Below are 25,848 nucleotides of genomic sequence, written 5' to 3'. Positions count from 1 at the left end.
ACCACCAAGAAGGGAGCTTCACCCCTGGAGTCTGCACTGTGCTCCCAGAAACTCCAGGCTCCCTCCTGACCGCCTGAGAGAGGCTTAGGGCACCGCTGAGCCAATGTAGCCGTAAAGGATGACTCAGCTCCTTTGTGCAGGCCGGGGGCTGGGCTCTATCGGAGGCTGGCTAAGTGCTTTCGGCAACACCAAAGGGAAGCTGCGGCTGCAGGCCAGAGTCAGAAGCTACAGCTCCTTAGGAAAAGAGCACCAGCTTCCTGGCGGACCCGCAAACACAGCATTTCAACCCGCCTGGGGCACTGTTTTCACTTAACCCATCAGGGTGTGTGTGTGTGCACGTGTGCGTTTTACAAATCTGGGGGGAGGAGGGTGGAGAGTATAAAGTAGGAAAAAACTAGAGAGAGGAAGGGAATCATTTCCTCTTCTCTCCCCTCTACTTTGCATCTCAGCGTTGCGTTCAGAGAGCTTCCAGGCAGCAAAGTCAGGTTTTTCTAATCGCAAAACCTTGGACACAGAACAGTTCATCCATGTGGCAGGTGCAGAGTCCAGATTGCTCCTGATCTGTTTGCCTTAGTTTCTGAGCGGGGCCCTCCCTTTCCCTGGCTCTCTCTCCGGGGCGCAGCCTCTTCGCCAGCGAGGCGGCTGCCTGAACAGCTAAGCACCCAGGAATGGGGATTGCAGGGCAGGACAGACGGGGCGGACTCCCAAGAGCAGCGCCCGGAAGGCTCACCCGCAGGCCTGCAAGTGGGGCCCTGCTGGGAATAGGCTCCCCAGCGGTGCTGTGATTCCCCAGCAGCCTGGCCAGCTGTCTCAGGCTTAGAAGAACCAGGGGGGCTGGGCTGCTCTACCTCTGATGGCTCCTCAGCAACACTGGTTCACTGTCACTGCAGGCCAGCTTCTGCCCCAGCCCCTGCCCCGCCCCTCTGTAAGCCTGTGCTACCAGCCAATGTCTTTAGGGCAGGAGGCCAGGCTCCCTTACTTCCTCTGCCTTCTCCTGGGTGTAAGGTGACACAGCAAGGCCTCCATCCACCTTTGTGTGGCCAGAGAAGCCACAGATCATCTGACTGGTTTTGTTTCCCTGTTCACGCAGTGTAGAGCCAAATGCAGGGTCCGTTCTAGCAAATGCACGGAAACTACAGCACGTATTGTGTGGAGTAACCACGCTTCCAGATTCATCTTTCTCTCCTATCTTCCCTTTGCCTTATTTCTTCTGTTGCTTTCATTTAATTTTTTTCTTGCTGCTTTGTGTCTTTTTGGCTTCCCTAAATTCTCTTTAACAACAAGACGGGAAATCAGCCCTCCAGGTCATCAGGCAGTCTGGTCTGTGGGCCTCCATGCTCCCTGCTCTCCCAGAAGCTTCTATAAAGCACGACAAGACCTACAAGATGGGTCTCCTCCAAGCTCACTTCTCCATGCCGCGCACTCTGCTGATGCCAGCTGAGAGTAGCAGGTTGAGTTTCAGAAGAAAAATGTGAAGCCTGGAGCTGGTTGACCTTGAGCTGTGACTTTGAGCTTGAACCCTCAGATTCGATTCTCATAGCGTAAGTGGAAAGAGCTACAGACCTGGACTGTCACTAACCATGTCTTTTGCCAAGCTTCTCACTAATGCTGAAAATTCAGCCTCTGTGCACCTGTGCCGAATCAGATCTCAGAGACAAGAGTCTGGGTGAAGTAGAAGAGTTAGCTTTACTGCTTTATCAGGCAAAGGGGGAAACCATGGGCTCGTGCCCTCAAAAATTGTGTGTCCTCACCCGGGGGTGAGCAGCTGGGGAGGATTTGTTGAGGAGTTTTGTAGCAATGTCAAGGGCAGGGTTGTGTGCAGGGCCTGCATTCCTTTAATCTGGCCTCAGGTGGTTTCCTGATGAGCTGCTGTGGTTCTCGAGGTTATCAAACTGTGACCTTCTCTCTGGAATAAAGAATGGTTCATCAAGTAGTTAATGTCTTCCATTTGTTGGGGGTTTTAGTTCTGCAGAAGAGCTCAAAGATATTGTTATGTGTATCTCTTTAGGCGAACCAGGATCCGGTCCCAAGGCTGCACTATTGTTTCTTGACTCTCCTCCCTTGTGTCTACATCTCCTCCCTTCCCTGATTAGCAACTGTTTGAACCTGCCCTTTGGAAATCAGGGAAGGTCATGGCGGCTGAAGCCTATTCCCTACAAACAAGAAACAGGGGACACAGAAAGGCTTAAGCGCCCAGGAGCCCCACAGTGTCCTGTTCGGTTTCACTACCTTGGCTCCCTGACGTCCTCAGCTGTAACATGGAGACCAACACCAACCTTTCAAGTCGGCTGTGAGGAGAGCTCGCCCACCTCTCCTGACCACGCCTACTCCTGCTTCCCAGAAACACCTGTATCTCCCCACCTGCAAGGCCCTCCCTCACCCCTCTGCCGCCTGCCACCCATGCTTCCGGCTCAGGCTTATGTACCGACCTCCTTTGTGAAGTCTTCTCTAACCAAAGTAAATTACAGTATCTACTGTCGACTGAAAAAAAAAAAAGCACAACCAAAGTAAATTACAGTATCTACTATCAACTGAAATAAAAAAGAAAGAACAACCTAAAATTTGAGAGTTATGTTTTATTTGGTGGACGAAACTGAGGACTTGTTCCTGGAACACAGCCTCTGAGGGACGGCTCCCAAGAGGTAAAGGGAGAAGCCAGGATATACAGGACTTTTTGCAACAAAGATCAGGTAGTCGGAACTTCAAAAGATTACTGTTAATTAAAGAAAATCAGATATCTCAAGTTAAAGAATTTAACAGTTTTCTATATATGGGAAGATGCAAGACTCTGGGCTTATGGAAGTCATGCCTTTGATATACAGCTTAACTATCTAGGAGCGGTCTCCTGATTTTCCCCATCCTGAATCCCCTCAGGGTGTATAGTTGGGGCTGACTGCAGTGGCTGAGAGCTTGGCAGTGGGCAGCCCATTTGTCCCCATCCTGGGTTCCCACAGGGCTCACCCTCCGGGATTGCTTGATGCCTACAACAACATCTTTTGTTTACTGACATAGCAGGCAATATTTTTCATTTCACACTACATAGGACCTTACGGTTTACAAAGTGCTTTCTATACACAATCTCTTGGGATCTTTATTGGCTTTTCCCGATCAATCCAGATATGTGGGTGGATTTAAGAAAACTCACGTTGGTCACATTAGTGGATTCCTCCTCTCTTTAGTGCTCTCAAGGAATGTTTGTCTTGTCTCTCCAACAATACTCTGAGCATGCTGGGGGTACAGATCCCATGATTTATTATCTTCCCCGTATCACAATATCCTCACACATATTTCACACTCAGAATAGAATATATGTTGCCAAGGGCTTGGTTATCTCCATTTCTAACATCAGGGCTTCTGGTGGATGGTACACCTCTTCTGAGCCATTGATGGGGGGATGAAAGTCTGGAAGAGGCAAGAGAAAGTTTCTTTTGTTAGCTTTTCTGAACTTGAGATTGCTGTCATAACATCTGGAATTAATATACAAAGTGTCATGGATCACCTGTTGTTATAAGCAGCTAAGCTGAGAAAACTCACTGTGCTATTTTCCGGAAACAACAAATAATCCTTCCCAAAGTTCCTCTCCTTCTTTTCAGTTTTTTTTTTTTTTCCCTGCACGGGGGGGGGGGGAGGGGGGAGAAAAAACCACCAAGGCCAAAGGAAAATGCTGACATATATGTTTTTCGTTTTTTTACACAAACGGTAATATATTTACACAAAATTCTGCCCTGTACTTTTTCCATTTAAGAATATGTCTTGCATACATTTCATACTGATACACAAAGGAGCCCCTATTCTCCTTTATGGCCTCATAGAGTGACTCCATTGCATGAACGTCCCATGGTTTCTCTAACTAGGCCTGCTTATGAGCATTTTCTTGTATCTAGTCTCTTGCTATTCAAACAATGCTTCCATGAGTAGCTTTGTGACTACCTCAGTCCCTCTGGAGAAGCCAGCAAAGCTGAGAATTATAGAGATGACTGGGGACAAGGAAAAAGGGGGCAAGGGTTACTAATATCAGGCAAGAAGCAGGACCAACCACGTTCCCAGTGATTTGCTCTGTGGACGACCCCATCAGCTTTCGCCACTGAAGAAGCCAATGGCCAGAACAGCCACCATGGACCCCTGCAGATTTCACCAGCTTTTGCCCCACACAGGTATGTGCATTTACAGGCACCGGTCACCTGAGTCCCTTTCCATTTCCTCCCCTACCTGCCGGATCCTGGGATCTGCACTTGCAAGCAGCCAAGGCCTTCGTGGCTACATGAATGCAAAACACCAGCCCAGGCCCCTGCAGCTGACCCTCCCTGCTGTGCATGCACTCACGGCCGATCCCTCCAGCTGTGCACCTGCATGTTGCTAACCTGACATCCGTCACCAGGCCCCATGCACCATTCATCACCACTACACGTGCCTTATAAGAAATGATGTAACGATTTCTTCAAGCTTAAATAAAGGGAGGCTAACTAGTAACATGAAAATATACAACACCCTGTTAAAAGTAAGCATATACCCTAAAACTGTAATGTGGTTATGTGCTAACCACTTAACTCAAGCATAAAGGTTAAAGGATAAAAGGATTAAAAACAGCTAAGGTACAATAATGGTTCATGGATATGCAATACAAAAAGATGTAAACTGTGACATCAAAAACATAAAAGAAGGGAGTAAAAGGGCTGCATTTTTCAATGTGATTGAAGTTAAATTGTTATCAGCATAAAATAGACTGTTATATCTGAGATGTTATATCTATGAGATACAGGCGTCATGATAACCACAAAGCCAAATCCTACAGTAGATTCACAAAAGATAAAGAGAAGAGAATCAAAGCATACCACCATAGAAAATCATCAGTTCACAAAGGGAGACAGCAAGAGAGGAAGAAAAGAATAAGAGAAATGTAACAATAAGAGGGCGTTAGTAAGTCCTTACCTATCAATTCCTCTAAATGTAAATATATTGAATTCTCCAGTCAAAAGATAAGAAGTATATGGATGGATAAAACAAACACACAAACAAAAAATAACAACAAAAAAACCAAGACCCCCTTATATGCTGCTTACAAGAGACTCACTTTAGCTTTAAGGGTACATATAGGCTCAAAGGGCAAAGACAGAAAAAACTTATCCATGCGAGCGCAAACCAAAAGAGAGTAGAGGTAGTTATACTTATGTCAGATAACATAGACTTTAAGCCAAAGATTGTAACAAAAAACAAAGAAGGTCAATATATCATGATGAAAAAGTTCAATTCATCAAGAAAATATAACAGTCATGTACATATGTGTAGCCAACATTGGAGCACTTGGAGCATCTAAATATATTAAGCAAATGCTAACAGATCTGAAGGGAGAAAGAAGCAATACAATAATAGTGGGGGACGTCAATACCCCACCTTCAACAATGGATAGCTCATCCAGACAAAAAAAAATCATTCATTCAAGACCCAAGCTTCAGATACTCCTTTCCTGAAGCAAGTATGTGCTGTTTCCCAGACAGAAATATACTTGACAATATTCCAGGTCGGAGGGGGCACTGTTAACTCTCCTTTGCTCACTCTCAACCCCAGAATCTCAACTACAATTGTTGGTGGGCTCCACATGACCCCGGGGTTGTAACTCAACCAAACAATGCTCTAGAGGGTTTTGAACAGGAAACATTGACACTTGTGAGTCAAAAAATATATGAAGGATCTTAAATATTGAATCTAAGCAACTTATAGAGAAAATATATTAAAATATTAGAGTCTTTCTATCTTAGTTAGATGAGTTATGATTGAGAAGGCTGTGTCAGACATTTCTCCCCCTCTTCCTGAGCCTGCGTCCTCTTGTACCGTCATACTGGTCTACATTATACAATGGTGCATTTCTTGGGTGATGTCTTAGGAAATTTACTATTACTTAGACTCTATAATTTTTAATTTCACACTTAAAGGACAAAGACGTGGGCAACTATTCTTGTGTAGGTTTAGCTCTTCCATCTCCTTCTCAACTATGCACAGATCCATGTGTGATGTGGGTGATATTTTTGAGATATTAACCCAGTACTGTTTTATTCCTGCAGTACACTGGTTCCAGTATCTTGAAGTGACCACTCACCTACCCTCTCATTGAGTCCAACGCATTCATTGATTTCCAGAGAGGAAAGAGCCCATCCAAAAGTGCAGAGACGGTCTTCTAAGAGGATGAACTTTGCTGTTTGCCATAGGCAGGATTTTGTGTACCATATCCAAGCCTGTGCATTTTAGATCACAGAAACACTCCATAAATCCTCCATCATTCTTAGCAAGCTTCGCACTGACAACAGAATAGAAAGTAACAGTAATAGTCCCTGGAATGGGACGATTTGAGCCCCACGTATAACTGATTCCCTTTGTTGTACAGCAGAAACTAACACAGCATTGTAAATCAACTATACTTCAATGAAAATTAATTTACAAAAAGAAAATTACTAACAAAGAAAGAGGGAAGGACTACTTGTTGGTTCTGTTTATTCATAATACCTACCTGGTCTTTTCAATCTTTAAAAAAAAAAAAAAAAGGACCAAAGGATAGATTGTTAGGGGACAATAGAGGAAGAATAGAGAAAGATACAGAGAAATGACACAGAAGGGAGAAGGAGAAAAAACAGTCACATTCATATGTGAGACATGCCAGCTGGTTCTGACAACTGGTCTCCATGGAGGGCTCTGCAAAGGACGCTTAACACAAATGTCTGTGACTCACAGTACCTTTGACTGTCATTTCTTCCATACCTCAAAGGCTGTTTTACTTGTCATTTCATATCATCGATTCATATAGTATGATTCACTGTCAACTGCCATTCATTGCAACTACTTTGGAATGACTCTTTTCCCTGCAAGTCTCTTTCCCATAAACTCAAACATATTATCCTGTTTCCCCAGATGTGTTAGTCTGTGTTTTCCCAAATTCTACCCAGTTATATTTTCCTTGCATTTCTTCCCACAGACTAACGATTACAAACTCTCGCTATGCAAGAGTTGCTGGTAATATCTTTGATAAGCCATATACATACTCCATTAGTCAGTGAGTATTACACTACAAGTGACAGATAACTTCAGCTCAGTCAAGCCTAAAAAGGACTTTAGTTGCTCACACAACAAAGAAGGTCAGGGGTATAGCTGGGGACAAATGGACAGCCACAGCTCTGTCTTTCTCTGCTTTGCTTCTCTGCTTGTGGATTTCACTCTTACTACCAAAGGGCTTTTTGCCATGTGGGGAACATGAAGAAAGCAGTTCTGTTACATACTCACAGGTTTTCGAGCAGAGGGGAAAAGGATCTTTAAATAACCTCCAACCAAAGTGAAAAATTCTGGTGGTGGGTTTTAATTGGCTTAGCCTGGGTCCTGGACATGAGGGAATCAGCCACTGGGGAGGGAAGGAAGGATGATTAGGCCAGAAACTCACAGATGGAAGGGAAGAGGAGAGTGTCGTCAGCTAAAGAGGAGGGAAGAAGGAGTGATATGCAGACAAAAATAATACATGAATGCTATACTAACAATTGTAGTCCAGATCCATAACCGTACAGAACCTATAACAATGAAATAAACATCCACAGAATTAGGGAAAATATTTGCAAAATCTATATCTGACAAGGGTCTAGTGTCCAGAATACACACAAAAATCTTATAACTGAAAATAAAAAGAAACAGAACCCAATTGAAAAATGGGCAAATGACTGAAATAGAGGTTTCTCCAAAGAAAATATACGACTGGCCAATAAGTACACAAAAAGATGCTCAATATCATTAATCACTAGGGAAGTGTAACCAAAACTGCAATGAGATACCACTCATGAGATAGCACAAGGAAATAACCACAAGCAAAAATAATAATAATAAGTGCTGATGAAGAAGTGGAGAAATTGGAATCTTCATACACTGATGATGGGAATGTAAAACAGTATAGCTGCTGTGCCAGACAGTTGCACAATTTTTCAAAAAGTTAAACAGAGTGTTACCAGGTGACCTAGCAATTCTACTCCTAGGTATATACCCAAGAGTAGTGAAAACATGTGTCCACGAGTGCACAAATGTTCACAGCAGCATTATTCTTAATAGCCAAAAAAATGGAAGCAAACCAAATGTCCATCAACCAATGAAAGGATAAATAAATGTGGTATATCCAACATAATGGAATACGATTCTGCCGTAAAATGGATGAAGTATTGATACATGCTACAACAAGGATGAGTCTTGAAAACATGCTAAATAAAAGATGACAGACTCAAAAGGCCACACATTGTTTGGTTTCATTCATATGAGATGTCCAGAATAGGCAAATCCATAAAGAAAGAGAAGCAATTACTAGTTGCCAAAGGCCTTCTTTTTGAGATGATAACAGTATTCTAGAATTAGATACTGGTGATGGTTATGTAACCTTGTGAATACATTAAAAACTATGGAAGCAATTCATGTTAAAATAGTTAATTGAATAGCTTATGAATTAATATTAACAAAAAGGTTACGTGTATGGTATATGAAGTAATTCACATTAAAATGTGAATTTTAGGGTGCTTGTATCTTTTCAAATTAGTGTTTTCATTTTTTTTCTGGCTATACTGATATACTCAGGAGTGGAATTGCTGGATCTATGGTAGTTCTATTTTTAGTTTTTAGAGGAACCTCCGTATTGTTTTCTACAGTTGCTGCACCAGCTTACATTCCCACCAACAGTTTACAAGGGTTCCCTTTTCTCTACAGCCTCACCAACATTCGTTATTTGTAGACTTTTTGATGATGACCATTCTGACAGGTGTGAAGTGGTATCTCGTGGTTTTGATTTGCATTTCTCTGATGATTAGCAATGTTGAGCATCTTTTCACGTGCCTGTCAGTCATCCATATGACTTCTTTGGAAAAATGTCTGTTCAGGTCTTCTGCTCATTTTTTTAAATTAATTAATTAATTAATTTACTTTTTGGCTGCGTTGGGTCTTTGTTGTGGTGCACGGGTCAGTGCAGTGGCTTCTCTTGTTGCGGAGCACGGGCTCTAGGCACACGTGTTTCAGTAGTTGTGGCACGTGGGCTCAGTAGTTGTGGCTCACGGGCTTAGTTGCTCCACGGCATGTAGGATCTTCCCGGACAAGGGCTCGAACCCGTGTCCCCTGCATTGGCAGGCAGATTCTTAACCACTGCACCACCAGGGAAGGCCCTTCTGCTCATTTTTTAGATCAGTTTGTTTATGTTTTTGATATTGAGTTGTATGAGATGTTTATATATTTTAGATATTGACCCCTTGTGGTCATATCATTTGTAAATATTTTTTACCTTTCAGTAGGTTGCCTTTTTGTTTTGTCGATAGTTTCCTTTGCTGTGCAAAAGCTTTTAAGTTTAATTACATCCCATTGTTTATTTTTGCTTTTATTTCTTTTGCCTTAGGAGACAGATCCAAAAATAAACATTGCTACGAATCATATCAAAGAGCGTTCTGCCTACTTTTCTTCTAGGATTTTTATGATTTCAGCTTTTACATTTAGGTCTTTCATTCATTTTGAGTTTATTTTTGTATATATATATATATATATATGGTATAATGTATATTAGTCATAGAAAAGGATGAAATTCTGCAATTGGCAGCAACATGGATGGACCTATGAATATTATGCTTAGTGGAATAAGTCAGACAGAGAAACATAAATACTGCATGATATCACTTATATGTGGAATCCAAAAAATAAAACAAACCAATGTATATAGCAAAATAGAAATAGACTCACAGAGATAGAAAACAAATTGGTGGTTACCAGTGGGGTAAGGGAAGCTCTAGGGGCCAGATAGGGGTATGGGACTAAGAGATACAAACTATTGTGTATAAAATAGATAAGCAGCAAGGATAGCTTGTACAGCACAGGGAATTATAGCCATTATTTTATAATAACTTTTAATGGAGTGTAATCTATACAAATACTGGATCACTATATTGTACACCTGAAACTAATACACTGTTGTAAATCAACTATACTTCAATAAAAATAAATAAATAAAATAAATTTACTTTAAAATTGTATACTTATATGAATTAATACCAACAAAAACTAATTAAACAAGTTTTTTGGTCAATTATGACTATCATTTAATTAGGTGTTTATTAGACATGATATTTTTGTGTCTTTCACAATTTGAATGAAAATTTTAAGTCCCAATACCAAATGATTTTGTTAAATGTACATGTATTAATTGCTTCTTTTTCCTACAAAGAATCAGAAAGAGCCTCTAAGAGCTCTTGTCTTTATATACATATGTGTAATATATATAATATACATATTACATATGTATACACATTTATACATATGTGTTATATATATATATGTATTTTTCCCCCTTCTTGAATTTATATTTAACCCATCCTGGAAGGATTCTTGTCAACACTTAAACTCACTTAAGGAATTTTAAAAGATTCCTTAATCACCTATGGTCATGAACTCCAGGGTAATTTTTCAAGCTGTAATAGCAGTATTATTCCACCAAAAAGGCTTGCCTTATAATCCTGTTAATAGATTTGCAAAGAGAGGCTCAAATATTTTGCATCATCCAGCATGCTACTAGTAGAGAGGAAATGAGAAATTATAAGTCCTAGGGATTGGGCGGAATAGTCAGGGCTGTTATGCATTGTTCCTGCCTGAAACCAAGAGATACTTAAATATGAGAGGGAAGGAGGAAGAAAGAAGAAAGAACCTCTTGGAAATACTGTTGTATAAATTCCTTTTGATCAGAAAATAAGCCATCATCGAGGCAGGGGTCCAGTTTAACTACATATTTCTTAAAAGCTCAAACTACAATTGCCTTACTCATTTAGAAGAAATTTAATAATCAACATGTAAGTATTAAATTATCAAAATGACCATTTATATTATTTAACCTGGCGCTCCTAGCGTACAAAAGCAGTGATGAGCATTATTTATGTATTTTGCCATGTTTACTGTTGAAGGAGATGGTGGACAGAAATAGCACTGGTCTTGGACTCAGAAACTTAAGGTTGAAGTCTAAGGCCATCATGGGCTAACTATATAATCTTTAGTCACTGAATCTATTTGAGTCTCAATTTTCCTATCTATGCAGAATGGGTGGCCCCATCCTTGCAGATGTAGCTCCTTATCGTTTAGGTCTCAGGCTAAAATTCCCTGCTCTGAGATCCTTCCTTGACCACCCCATCTGAGGTATCTGCCCAGGCTCTCTATCTCACAGCACCTACGTGTTCCTTGCATTTAAGTAGCACCTATGGCTCTTCCATCTTATTTCCTTATTTAATTACTTATTATGTATTCATTCTTTCATTGACTGCCACCCCTGGTAGAATACAAGTTTCCTAAGAGCAAAGAACCTACCTACCTCGTTTGCTAGTGCATTGCCAGCGCCTGGCACAAAATAGGCACTCAATACATAGTTGATGGATGAATGAATGGCTAGGAAAAAGACTCATACTAGCAGCCCTGCCAGCATTCAAACGCTCTCGTGAGGATCAGAGAGAGGAAATGGATGTGACCATAGTTTTTGAACGTACACACTCTGCACATGGAAGATTTTATTACTCTGATGTTAGTTTTCCTTAAAGGTTAATCACAATGTCTACCTATAAGAAGATGAATTATTTTCCTATCTAATCAGTTCTACACATGGAAAGTAAGATAGCCCTCCAATTTTCTGAGGCAATTTCACTTAGAAAAAATTAAAACAAAATGAAATTCACAAGTATAATTGCGGCAGGGTCTGTGTCTTTCTGAATTACAGTTTCTTAGCAAGAGTTAGTCTAGACATCTTCATTTGTAGTCAATGGAACTTTAGGAACTGAGTGTTTTCCCACAGCATTCCATAAGAGGTCACCAATAAAAGGGAAGGCAAAAATACAGCATGCCTGTATGTGTGCATGTGAGTCCTGGATGCTTCCTCTCATGGGCTGACTCTTTTACTCAACTGGTCAAGTGATGACAAAGTAGGTGGTCAGTCACAGACCTAACCCGATGATGCAACTCTGGCTTCTGCTGTCTTTTTCAAAGTTGACGACACAAAGTCCCACCTCTTTTCCTCATGATTTATAGAAGGCCATAGGATAAATAGCAGGCTGGAGGCTTGCTCAACATGTCAGTCCCTTAGTATGAATTCTTTAGCCACTGAGTCACTTGTTTCTCCTAATGGGGCTTGATATGGAACAGTTGGAGACGTCAGTGTGGAATCTTCTAAATCCACAGAGCTTCCTGAATATTGTGAAGATATAGTGGTTAAGCCTATAAACTTTGGAGTCAGCCAGACCTGGGTCTGATACTCAGCTCCTTCACCTATGAGTTCTGTAACTTTGGCGAGTTCCTTACTTCTCTGAGTCGCAGCTTCCTCAGCTTCGAATGGGATGATAATGTCAACTAGCTCGTAGAACTGTTGTTAGGATTAACAGAGAAAATGCATACAAAGCCCTTCACACGGCGCCTGGAACATCAACTGTGCCTCATTAGTGTTAGCTGTTATATTACAAGTAAGCAAAAAACGCAGATTGAGAGCAAAAACGAAACTCTTGTAAAGTATAAAATCCAGGATCCAGGATGCGTGCAGGAATGGGAGTTGCTCCTTGATGGAAAGTTAGTCTCTAAAAATCCTTCTTCGGTTGAGAATTTTTCTCAAGTGTATGGGTTTAATGCTTTGTTGAGTAAACAGTAATTAGATATGTAATTTTCATTTCCGTTATGTGCAGAATAGATATTAATGTATATTTTTAAAATTTATAAAGTGATAAGGGCCACTGAAATCAGTTCTTTAGCTCTGGGTCTCTCCTCGGATAAGACACTTAGCTTTCACAAGCTTCAGTTTACTATTTGTGATACGTAAGGATAAGACTAGATCATTGGTTCCCAGAATGAATTTTCCAGAACATTAGAACTGTTAGATATAAGTAGTGTTTAAAGGTAACATTATGTTTGGAAAACCTCAGGTAGCAGGTGTCTTTAGCATAGGACTTCCCAGATGCGTTGGGCTCTAATTTACCCAGGGGAATGTGGTTTTCTATATTTCTTAAACATAATTGATGGGAGGTTTTTTTTTTTTTTCATCATTGAGCATCTTGTGAGACAAGAGTTCTGAGAACTATTTTATGAAATACAAGGCTAGATAACACCCAAGATCCTTTCCAGCTCTAAATTCTAAACCTCTGATTCACTTTTTCCTTCTCCAGGCCCAGACTGGACTTGGCCTGAACCATGCCAATGGCATTCTTCTCCATGCATTTTCACCAAGCTGCCAGACATTTCCTTAACCATCCTGCCCTTCCATTCCTTGCTTCAGAGCTCGTCAATCATCACGACTGGTATGTTGTATCAGGAAAAATGATGCAAGTATTACCTACTTAGAAAGTCTCCTTGCCACATGTCTAACTTCTAAATCCAATCTCTCCTTAAAAGTACAGTTGAGAGTTCCTCCTGGATGCAGACTTTTTCTTCCATGAATCTAGAATTATTTTTGTTCCAAATTCTTACAGCATTTCCTTTTTTATTTTAACATCTTTATTGGAGTAGAATTGTTTTACAATGGTGTGTTAGTTTCTGCGGTGAATCAGCTATACATATACATATATCCCCACATCTCCTCCCTCTTGCGTCTCCCTCCCTCCCACCCTCCCTATCCCAGCCCTCTAGGTGGTCACAAAGCACTGAGCTAATCTCCCTGTGCTATGCGGCTGCTTCCCACTAGCTATCTATTTTACATTCGGTAGTATATATAAGTCCATGCCACTCTCTCACTTTGTCCCAGCTTACCCTTCCCCCTCTGCATGTCCTCAAGTCCACTCTCTAGTAGGTCTGCGTCTTTATTCCCATCCTGCCCCTAGGTTCTTCAGAACCCTTTTTTTTTTTAGATTCCATATATATGTGTTAGCATACGGTATTTGTTTTTCTCTTTCTGACTTACTTCACTGTGTATGACAGACTCCAGGTCCATCCACCTCACTACAAATAACTCAATTTCCTTTCTTTTTATGGCTGAGTAATATTCCATTGTAGATATGTGCCACATCTTCTTTATCCATTCCTCTGTCGATGGGCACTTAGGTTGCTTCCATGTCCTGGCTGTTGTAAATAGAGCTGCAATGAACACTGTGGTACATGACTCTTTTTGAATTATGGTTTTCTCAGGGTAGATGCCCAGTAGTGGGATTGCTGGGTCATATGGTAGTTCTACTTTTATTTTTTTAAGCTTCTATCTAAACAAGAATTTCCTCCACAGGCAAAGCTTGGCATTTGGGGAGGGAATAAGTTCCCTTTTGTTCAACTGTCCCACACAGTAGAGATCTTTAGCATCAAGAGCCCCTGCCCACTCATCCTAAAGCACCTTCCAGTCACAGTGGCAGCCCAGGTCATCCTAATTTCCAAATGCCCTCTAGGAAGGTCTGGCAGGCTGCTTGCTCTTGGGAACCATTACATCCATTTGTCAATCAGCATCTGTTTGTCAATCAGCACTTATGATCTTTGACCCCTACTAGATCATAAGTCCCTAAAGGGCAGGGATTAAGTCCTTTGAGTATCCTAAAGTGTCACTCACACAGAGCTTCCTCTACAATCAAAATTCAAAGCTGGGCGAACTATAATATCCCAAGATGGTATACTAGAAAAAGCACTGGATTTATAGTTACTCGACCTCCTTGATTCACCATCTATAAAATGGGAGCATCATAGGGTAACACCTGCCCAGAACCTTCCACAACCCGGCACAGACTCTATGCAAGGCACATGCTAGGTTCCTTCAGTTCCTTCCTTCTCTCCCCTTTTCCTTTATGTCCTTTCACATCATATAAACAAATATTCTTTTTCACCACTAAGCTGGGAAGAGAGGCAAAGGGACCACTCAAGCCCCATTCATATATCAGTCACTGGACCCAAATAGTCAATTCCAAGTCATTTTTCCATAGTACAGGGTATGGTACCACCAGATGTTGCGGAGAATTTCTTTCTCCTAAACTACATTAGTTATGTAAGTTTTTTCTGTTCAGAAAGCTAAAATCCTTACACCACTGGGTTAGGCAAAGTGTTGCTCAGGACTGTGAATAAACATCAGCTCCCATGAGAAGAACGTGTGTTACTCGTATGAGTCACAGACGCTATGGGGGAAACTGACCTGAAAGAGAAGGAAAGCCACACGGCTACGGTACATTTTTGGGGAAACTCGGTAGGTTAGGATGCGTGATGCCCATGACCAGAAATTGTCTGACAACTCTCATCGCAGATGAGGACCCCCTTCTTGTACACTCAGTGACCACAACTGATCTAGATTCCACAGAGTCAAAGGAAGTGGCTTTGGACACAATTCCCATGACCTGAAATCTCAGATTTCTAAAGAGGTGGATGGGACGGGCATGGTGCTGGGGGGATTACTGTCAGCTGTGCGCTCACACAAGAGTCAAGGCGAGGTGAGGCTTACACTGCTACACTCCTGCGTCCCAGGGAACAGTTTTCCTGGGCACCAGTGCTGGACTTTCTGATATGACATGTAGCTGGGAGGAGTGCACATACAATAGTCTCCTTAATTGTCATAATAACTCAGAGAGGAAATGATTATTATCTCCATACTACAGATGAGGAAAATTATAGTTCGTAGAAGTTATGTAACTTGTACAAGTTCATAATGCCAATATGGAGAGACTGGAAATACCCTTGCTTATTCTGTTTTGTGCTCTTTCTACATCCTGTTAATGATAAAAATGGTCCCTACAGGAATCCTTACAAAACTTACAAGTAGATTGTAAATTTAGAACACAGAAATGAAAATGAAGAACCAGTGTTTTTGCCATAAATAGATTCTGCTAAGATGTTTCCAGAATTTAATTGGAGTGACTCCAACTTTTACCCTGATACAAAATAACTGTTTAGTTAAATTCCCAAACCTTATTGGAGGCACCCAGCTGCTAGAAATCAGTAACCCAGTGAACTAAGGGCTAAATAAATATACCCTTAGTTCTCATCAACATTGAGAAAATGTTGAAATGACAGTAGAAATTGAAAGCAGCACTTGTAATAAACTCTCCCAAGAGCGTATTTTGCCTCTCTCCACTTTATCAGGAGCCCTGGTCTGGGAGTTAGGTAAAGTAAATTTTGCCTCCAAGATAGCATTCAAGTTCATCTCCACATATCACTCCTTCCTTTGGATTAAATTCACTTCTTACTGAACTACAGCCAATAATAGACCTGTGAGTAGTAAATTCTCTCAGGCTTTGTCCAAAAATGTCTCTATTTCACCTTCAATGTTAAATTATAATATCATAGTGTGTAGAATTCTAAAATGATGGGTTTTTTGCCCCCACGCTTTGAAGATATTTTCTCATTAATTTGTCTCATTTTGCTGTTGAGAACCCTTCTGCTGGTCTAATTTTTGTTCCTTTCAAAAGAATCTGTCTTTTCCTTCTGATTGTTATTAGAATTTTTCTCTTTGGTAATTCTAAAGTTTTGATATAATGTGTGGATGTGCGCATATATTTTTTTTTCAACTTTGGGTTTACTTCTTCAAGCTGTGGCCCTTCGATCCTAGATTTATGTATTCCCTCAATCCTGGGAAATTGTCAATCATAGCCTCTTCAAATTTGCTCCTATCTGACTCTCTAGTTTATTTCTTTTGAGAATTGCTACTAAAGAAATGTTGAATCCTCTCTCTTCTGTAACTCTTAACATCTTATTTCTTCATCTTTTTGTGCCACTTCATCGGTGATTTCTCCTACTCTGTCCTTCAACTCACTCATTCTATCTACAGTCTCTACCATTTCAACTGTCTATTAAGGGCTTCAGTTCAATGACCATACTTTTCATTTCTAGTACTATACACATACTTTATTTTTTAGTGTCTGATTTTTAAATATATTTGTATTCCTTCCTTTATTTCTTTAGTAACACTCACTAGATTTATTAATAATCATGTGTAATAACCTATGTCCCTTAGCCTGTTTTGGCCAGACTGTAGGTTGGCTGCATGTGGGGAGCTGTGTGAGATATAGTGGGTCATGGTGGACTCTAAAGGTCAAGGTAAGATATTTTAAGTGGGGTTTTAGTAGCAGACTGGAATGACCAGATATGCACTTCAGATAAAGTTCCCTGACAGTAGTAGGTATGATGGCACTGGGGAGGCAGAGGTCAGATTCTGGGAGGCTTTTGTATTGTTCCGGAAAAGACATATCTCTGGCAGCTGTCAATGAGGCTAGCATGGTGAGAAAGATACTCTATGTCTCTCAGTTTGACCTTCCTTGAGAAAAAGAATCATTCAGCAACCTGTTTATAACAGTTCAACTATGACTAACTAACATAACTAAGTCATTTTTTTATTTCTACAGGTTATATACGTTTCCAACTCTTTCTTTCTTTCTTTTTCTCCATAGCTTTTTCTTTAATTTTTATTTTATATTGGAGTAGAGTTGATTTACAATGTTGTGTTAGTTTCAGGTGCACAGCTAAGTGATTCAGTTATACATATTCATATGTCTATTCTTTTTCAGATTCTTTTCTCAGAACATTACTCTGTAATGTTACAGAGTATTGAGTAGAGTTCCCTGTGTTATGCAACAGGTCCTTGTTGATGATCTATTTTATATATAGTAGTGTATTTATGTTAATACCAACCTCCTAATATATTCCTCCCCTGCACTTTTTTTTTTGCTTCGACACAATTTTACATTAATTCTTGTTTCCTTTCTACAAAACCATTTCAAAGGCATTTTAATGATTGAGAACCTCAGGTTTTACGTGAAGTTACTCCTGTTGTGAATAAACAGGGAGTTCTTTATTCTGGAATTTTGCTTCTGTCCTTTCCTCCAGGCCAGTTCTACCTGGTGACAAGATACAATTTGAGGTGAAGTCCAACCAGTCCTCATTTGGCTTAAAAAATAAAAGAATTTTAGGCTGCCCTGTGGCCAATAGTGTTTGTGACCACAGCTGGCCATCAGGAAACATTTCCAGTATGTAGATCCTCAGGCGTTTCCCGGGTCCTCTTTCCCACTCAGTGTCCTGTTTATCTCCAGTCCACGCTGACTCAGGGCCGGCAGCCTTGAGGGATGGATACAGAGGTGATGATGTTACTCAGCTTGGCTTCTTGAGCCGGAGGCCAATTAGATATGCAACAGGCAACATGGATGTGAGTTTTGGCCGAGATGAGGCCCCGAATGAACTCTCGTGGGTTGAAGATTCCTAGTCAAGAGCAGTCCTTTTTGAGAATTGAGGTAATCTGGTTTTTGGCAAAACAGTGTTTCTTTTTTCGAGAGTGAGAAGAAAAATGGTGTGGGAAAAGCTTTGGAAATCTCGCAAGACCTCTTGGACATGAACTACGTGTTACAAAACACATTTTTGACCAGTTGAGTGTTAACCAATCAAAACCAGACAGATTGTCTTTCTCGTGTTGGCTTCAAAATGCAACAGGGGAAGTGTCATTGCTGAATATGACTGGGAACTTGCTGAACTCAAGCGTTTGCAAAAGAGCGTCAGAGTCCATATAATGAGAGGACAGAGCTGGGTTTGCTGGTTCCTCTGTGCAGGATGTGATTGCAACCTCCTGGGAGAAAAAAAATGAACACTACCAAATCAAAAGCAGCTCCAACTGTCAGTGGAGGGTGGTCCAGAGGAAAATTTAGAAGAAGAAGAAGATTCATTTTAAACCATAATGAATTCTCTTTGTCATTGAAAACTTATCCAAAAAACATTTCATGACAACTTTGACAGGCAATGATCTGCTGGATATACAGAGACTGTTATTTTTTGCCCTCAAATCGCTCTTAAAGTCTCCTTAGAGAAATAGACTTGTAAGTAGAAAATTACAGTATGTTGTGATTTTATAGACTTTGTGGAGCAAGGAGAAAATTGCTGATTCTGGTGAACTTGGGAATGATCTCACAGAAATGTTGGTTTTGAAGTGGGTCTCAAAAGGTGTTCAGGCATCCCAGGAGAAGGAAATAGCATATACAAAGACTTGAAGTCATGAAGGAACATTGTGTCTACACAGTTAAAAAGGGAAAGCGTGTGCAAGTTGCAGGAGGTGTGTCTGGAGGCCTTAGGTCAGATTGGAATGGTTCCTTCATGGCATGCTAAAGAGTTACTGGAGCCCATAAGGCAGTGTGATACTTGCTTAAATAAGAGTTTCAGTCTTCAGTTTACAACTTTAGTTGTTCAACAGACATATGTGCTTTATTTTCACATGAAAAACCTCACAATCTTAGGTTGCTAATGCCATTTAGGGGGACAAGAGCATTGCCCTCTGCATCTCACAGGATTAAGACTAGAACACATCACAGAAAGACACAAAGATTTAAAAAACAGAGCAAGAAAGAAAGTCCAGTTCAGAGACATGGAGGATCATTTAAATACTCAGCTTATGTCTGAAAGGAGTTCCACGAAAAAGAATGAAAGAAATAGTAGGAAAGCAGCAACATTAGAAAAGAATTTTACAGAAATGAGGAATAAGAAAGTCTTGAGATTGAAAATAGATACCAAACACCAAGAATAAAGATGGACTCACACCCAGAAATATCAATATCATTATAACATATAAAATAAAATAAAACAGATAAAGGAAATAAAATCAGATAATGAGAAAATCTTAAAGCCTTTGAGACTGATAAAATAAATGATAAAATAGTTCCTAGAAAGGAATGAAAATTAGACAGCAGCCTTCTCAAAGATGTCTTCCAAGAGTAGAGGAAAAATAACCATTAAGCTTGGAGCTTATACCCAGCTAAACTATTACTGAAGAGTGGGAGGAAAATGATGGCATTTTCAAACTTGTAAAGATTGTGGAAGTTTACCATCCAAAGAGTTCCTCAAAAGAACTTCCAGGGAATATGCTTCTGAAAGAAGAAAAGCAAGGGTAGAGATACAGAATAAAATTTAACAAATAAGAGTGATCACATATTTTCTTAAATATTTATCTTTAAAAATTTTGTGTTTTATTATTTTTTCTTTGTTTTATTTTGTTGTTAATATCGATTTATTGTGATTATTATCTTTTAAATGAAAAATTACTAAATGAATTAATGGGTCTTGGAGATCTGGTAGCCCTAATTGATCTAATGTGGAGCATTCTATCCAACAAACATAGAATATGTGCTTTTTATCAGCAATACTTGAACTTTTAAATGACATAGTTTTAAACGAATGTTCCTCAGGATATTTCTTCTTCTGAACATGTGTTTTCTCCTATTTTTCACTCAAATTTACTCTCTCTATATCTTCCATGTGTCTACTGAAGAGTCATCAAGGCCGTTAGATGGTGTCTGCTGTGGCTGTGATTTGAGACTGATGTGTCTCCCGGGAGCTTCCCAACTTGACCAATGTCTTCCTCTTCAGCCTTTGAACAGTCATTAGTAGAAGATTTCGTCACCCAGATGTGAATTGAAATTAAACTTGTGGACTTGAGTTCTGAGTCGCTCACATTAGTTTTTGGAAGAAGAAAGTTTCTATCTAGGACCATGCCTACTTTTGGAGTAAGATTCACAAGTCAGAGAGCAAGATTCTTTGTGCTCTTTGGAAATCTTCCTGAGAGATAGTGCAAGGAATGTAGTGTAATAACCCCAAAGATGATGGATATTCACCAGTGCCCCTTAATGTCATCACTACCCGAGTACATTAGCCTTTTATGGTCTTTCCCAAAGAGAACATAATTAAGTTATCATAATGGGTCAGGGTAGTGTCTTCTGACTCAAGCCCATCACTCCAGAAGCTGGGATGCTTCCTGTTTTTACTTTCCCAGTGACACAGAAAAATGAATATGCTGCCCTTTGTGAGTGACAGTGACCGTACGGTCTTACGCTAGGCTGGCCATTCACTGTGCTGTGATAAGAAGTTTCCATGGAGCCATAACAACCACTTACCTCAACCTCACACTCCTTCACAATTTACCTAGCCCTTCCCTAAACTGATTTCACGTGCTATAACCCAAAACCTGACGACGTAGGCAAGAGAGGTATTATTATCGCTATTTGAGGAATTTGAAATTAAGAGAAATAAAGGCCTCTGAGGTACATTGCAAGCTGGCTTCTTGAGGGTAGAGTACAGTGTCCACTGCTGTCCAGGAACAGATCATGTATTGGGCTAAGAGCACACACTCTAGGGCCAGACTGCTTAGTCTCAGATTCTAACTCCAGCAAATAGTCTAAGGTGTGTGGCCTTGGGCAAGTCTCTTAACCTCTCTGAACCTCAGTTTCTCTAATATATCTGAAGATTATAACCACACATTCTCAATTAAATTTAGCGCTGTGACCTAGACTCCTCAAACATGTCCTGATAGACGGTGAGCTTAAAGGGAAACAACTGCTCTGTTGACGACACTGAGAAGCTTGTGTAGCAAAATCACTAAATAAAGGTGGATTTTTCATAGATCAAAGGGTTAGACAGGCACACAGGGTCGTCTCAGAGTGGCCACGTTCTCAGACTCTTAAGTTCGCCACTGCAGTCAGGGTGATTTTTCTCCACATTAGATCTTTTATTCATCTTACTAATCTCGTCCCTCCCTCCTTCCACGTGCCTTGGTGTCCCCCCAGCCCCAGCCATTTTGGATTCGTAGTGGAAAGACTGAACTCAAGTACCTGAAGCTGAGAGCCCCGCCCTGCTGATGAAGGGAGTCAAAGATCAAGCCACTGTGGCCTGTATAGGCTCCCTGTCTTTCCATCACCTGGGTCATTTCAGTCCAGAACACTCTCTGATCCAAGTGCAAAACTCAAGGGTGTCACCATGTGCAGATTGAAGCCAACAGGAAACCCTGGATAGTTTGAACTTTCTCGATTGTCTGGGAAAGATTTTTATTGCCAAACGTCCCTTTCTGATCTTCCCTTGTCTCCACTCCCTTCTGTAACCTGAAAGTTCCCTCCTCTGCTCTTATAGGCTACCTGCATCCTCCAGCCGGAGTCAGTTTTTGCCACTGGCCTGCAATTAGACGGTCAAGGACGCAGATCCTTCACTTCTTGGGTTCTGTGAATAATTCTTGTGGTTTCTCATCAGAACTACCTGCCCTCCAGGCACCTCCCTCCATAACCTCATTCTATTCCTCTTTTAAGAATCCTAACTCTTTGTTCTCTCTCCAGCCAGTGCTCTTAGGCTCTGCTAACAGTCCCTAGGCTGCTGGCTTTCTGCATCTGACTTTCTCTGCCCTTCCTTAGAGAGTGCGTGCGCATCTCTGATCTTGGACTTTGGACCTGCATATCCTATCTGCTCCACTTTCTCACTTGTACTATTTCGCACTCCATTCCAGAGACATACCTCCACCTGGCCTTGCAAAAGCAAAGCCTGATTCGGCGTCACCCGGTGTGTCACCGCACATCATCCTGACAATGCCGTCTGCTCCCACCATGAAAAGTCAATTTCCCCCTTCCCACGATATGCAAAATAACAGGAGGCCAAATTTACACTATTCAAGCAAAATTATTTGGCTGTCAAGGGGTTGTTTACCCATCAGTTTGTGGCGTGTTTGAGGACGTGTCATCCTTTGCTGTCCATGAAGTTCAGGTGTGCAGATAGCTCACCCCTCTCACTTTGTACATCAGTACCATTGTTACCCAGAAACTGGGTTCACCTCTTGGTGGGTGTCGAGCCCATAGACACAGCCAAACCAAAGTGCTGGAGAAGGAAGGATTTATTACTTGCAGCAAGTAAAGAGGACGCTGGGTTTTTTCCCCAAAGCAGTGTCTACCCGAACAGCAAAATTGGGGAAATTTTAAGCTAAGGTCACATGCATATTCATGAAGGGGTTTGAGCAGAGGAGAATTCAGCATAGAATTGGGGCAAAGGTCAACAGAGTCCAAGTCTTAGTGGCTTGAAGTCTGGAGGGTCAACACCATCCTTCCGTCCTCCACTTGGATGGGGGTCTTAGTTCCTGCAGAACTCCTAGATATATTATTATGTGTATCCCTTGAGGGGGAACTAGAAATCTGCTTTATCTCTGCACTATTGTTTGACCGCCTTTTTTTCTGTTCCTGCATTCCTTTGTTCCCTTAAGATTGTTAATTACTGAGAACTGTTCCAGGGCAAGTACTGTGGCCAGGTTTAGATCACAAAATGTCTTAAGCCAAAATGGCTTCTCTTATGTCAAGAAAGCCATGCTTGGTTCCCTTTCTCCGGGGATGCCCTAACCTATCTGCTTACACCACTCCAGAGAGTTTTCAGTATAGCTCTCTGATATATCTGAAGATTATAACCACACATTCTCAAGCCTTAATTTCTAAGGAAAATATAATTGGTGACAGGCAAATTAAACGTAAGTACATTTCAATTAAACGTCACATTTTGGGCTAATACTTCTTTAAAGTAAGTGTATTGGGGAAGAAATAGAAGCCTCGTGATAGATATAGTATCGTATTTGCTCTGATTTATAGCTAATGTGATATTTAGTTAGGTCTCCATTTCAAACCAGGGACTCAGATTTATGGAGAATCCTCTCTTTTCTCTCTACCTACGTTTTGCCATCGAAATACTCTGCCGCTGCATCCCATCAGCCACTCCAGATTGCCTTACAGAAGTCCATGCTATAGCCACGTACATTGCAAAGACATGTACACACTGCTGTATTTAAAATGGATAACCAGCAAGGACCTACTGTATACCACAGGGAACTCTGCTCAATATTATGTAACAGCCTAAATGGGAAAAGGATTTGAACAAGGATACATGTATATGTATCACTGAATCACTTTGCGGGACGCCTGAAACTAACACAACATTGTGAATCAACTAGATTCTGATATAAGATTAAAAAGTTAAAAAAAAATCAACTTCATGGATAAGTGCTCATAATGCTTGGTTTTTGCCAATTTGGCAAGGTCAAGGGGTTTATGGGAGTTCTGTAATGCCGATGTGCTCAGGAAACATCTTCATGTTCCAGTCTGCTCATATGGGAGGTACTTTCCTTTCTTTATATATTATTATATCAGCCTATATATAAAATGTGTGTGTATACACATACATATGTATACATATATAGATATATATTTTTTATATCAGCCTATATATAAAATGTGTATATATATATATACAGATACATATGTACACATATATAGATATATTTTTTTATATCAGCCTATATATAAAATATGTGTGTATATATATATATATATATATACACACACACATACATATGTATATATATAGATATATTTTTTATATCAGCCTATATATAAAATATGTGTGTATATATACATACATATGTATACATATATAGATATTTTTATATCAGCCTATATATAAAATATGTGTGTATATATATACGTACATATGTATACATAGATATAGATAGATATAGATATAGGTTTTTTTTTTCTTCCAAGTCCTCTATCTCCAAAGGACATTTATCTGTTCAGGGCATCTATGCACACATCCTGATACCTCAGACCCTTCAGTTCCAGGACTCATTTCACAAGACTTTCAGATCCAAGACTGGGTCCACTGGTATTTGGGCATTACGATATGTATTTTTCGACTCTCAGTATTATCATTGCCTCTGGCAGGTTTATTCACACAGCTCTCAGATGCTGAGTGAAAGTTTACATAATTGAAACACTCAACAGCTTAACTATAGAATAGAAAATTCACTGGAATGGTAACCATCCTCATCCCACTCAGGCAGGGATGTGATCTGCAGAACGAGGAAAAGATAACAGCCCCCAGTGGAGGCTGCTGCACAGACACCCTGATCTGAGAGCTGTCCTCCCATCCCCACGTGGGTACCACTGCCCACTGCTGATGCCCAAGGTCCTGCTGTGAAAGACCGAGGCCACATCCACATGTGCCTGACCAAGCACCCCCATCACAGCCACCTGAGCTGTTCTGAGCCTCTGGCATTTGCCGGAAAGGTGAGTGCTAGTCAACAATACGCTGCTCATGAGAAGAAAGGCAGAGATCCCCATATACGACAGTGACACCCTCCTTAGAGCTTTAGCTGTGTGACTTTGGGCAAGTTAGTACCATGCTCTGTGCCTCATCTTCTCTTCTATAAAATGGGAATCATACTGTTATGTATTGAATCAATAATAGGGGGAATATTTATAATAATAGCATTCTTATGGAATAGAGCTATACAGTATGTATGGAATAAGCAATCGTAGGACTTAGAGTTAAATTCTCCAAGCCTCACTTTCTCATCTGCAGAATCATGATAACGATAACACTTACAGAATAGAGTTGTGTGGATTAAATGAGCTGATGTGTGTCAAGTATTTATTTGGTAAACAGTAAGTATTCAGTAAATATTAGCTACAGAATCTTTCTAATATTCTGGGCTTAAGGGGAACAAAATTGGATGGCAAGTAATGGATTCTCACTTGGAATCTTGATCATGGGTCATAATCAGAGTCCTTGAGCTGATTGAGAAATATTCCCAATACAGTCAGAAGGAGAACTAACCTCTCCCCCTCCACTTCTTCCCGTGTGAAGTGGAGGATGGTAGAAGCTGGGAACCACATCCTCGATGAGGAGAGACCACTCTATTTCAGGAAAACCCATCTCTGGCTTTTTTTTTTTTTTTTCCAGGTGGGGCAGAGCTGTGAGCAAATTCTTCCTGGCTGAATGAAGGGAACACAGTCATAAGTTGGAGACACAGACCTATGAGGTGTGCAACTTCCTGTTTCCCTGGTGGCTACTTCAGAAGCATTCAGTTGGGAATTTTTATAGTTTCCATTTATTGTCACCCTCCATAGCTCACTGAAGGATGGATAGGGTGAGTCAGGGAGCTGGTCTGGGAGAGCCAGCTCCAGGAGGCTCACAGCCTGCCTGGCCTTCTCAGTAACTCACAGAGACCCATGACCTTTGTATCCTGATCCTGCCTCTGGAGAAGGAAATGTGGCACCTCAAATTCACAGACCCAAAGCAACCAAAAACCATAAGGTATTTCGTGCAGGTCAATGA

Source organism: Phocoena phocoena, chromosome 9, assembly GCF_963924675.1.
Source record: "Phocoena phocoena chromosome 9, mPhoPho1.1, whole genome shotgun sequence".
Taxonomy (NCBI): Eukaryota; Metazoa; Chordata; class Mammalia; order Artiodactyla; family Phocoenidae; genus Phocoena; species Phocoena phocoena.
Note: the sequence above shows the minus strand (reverse complement) of the source record.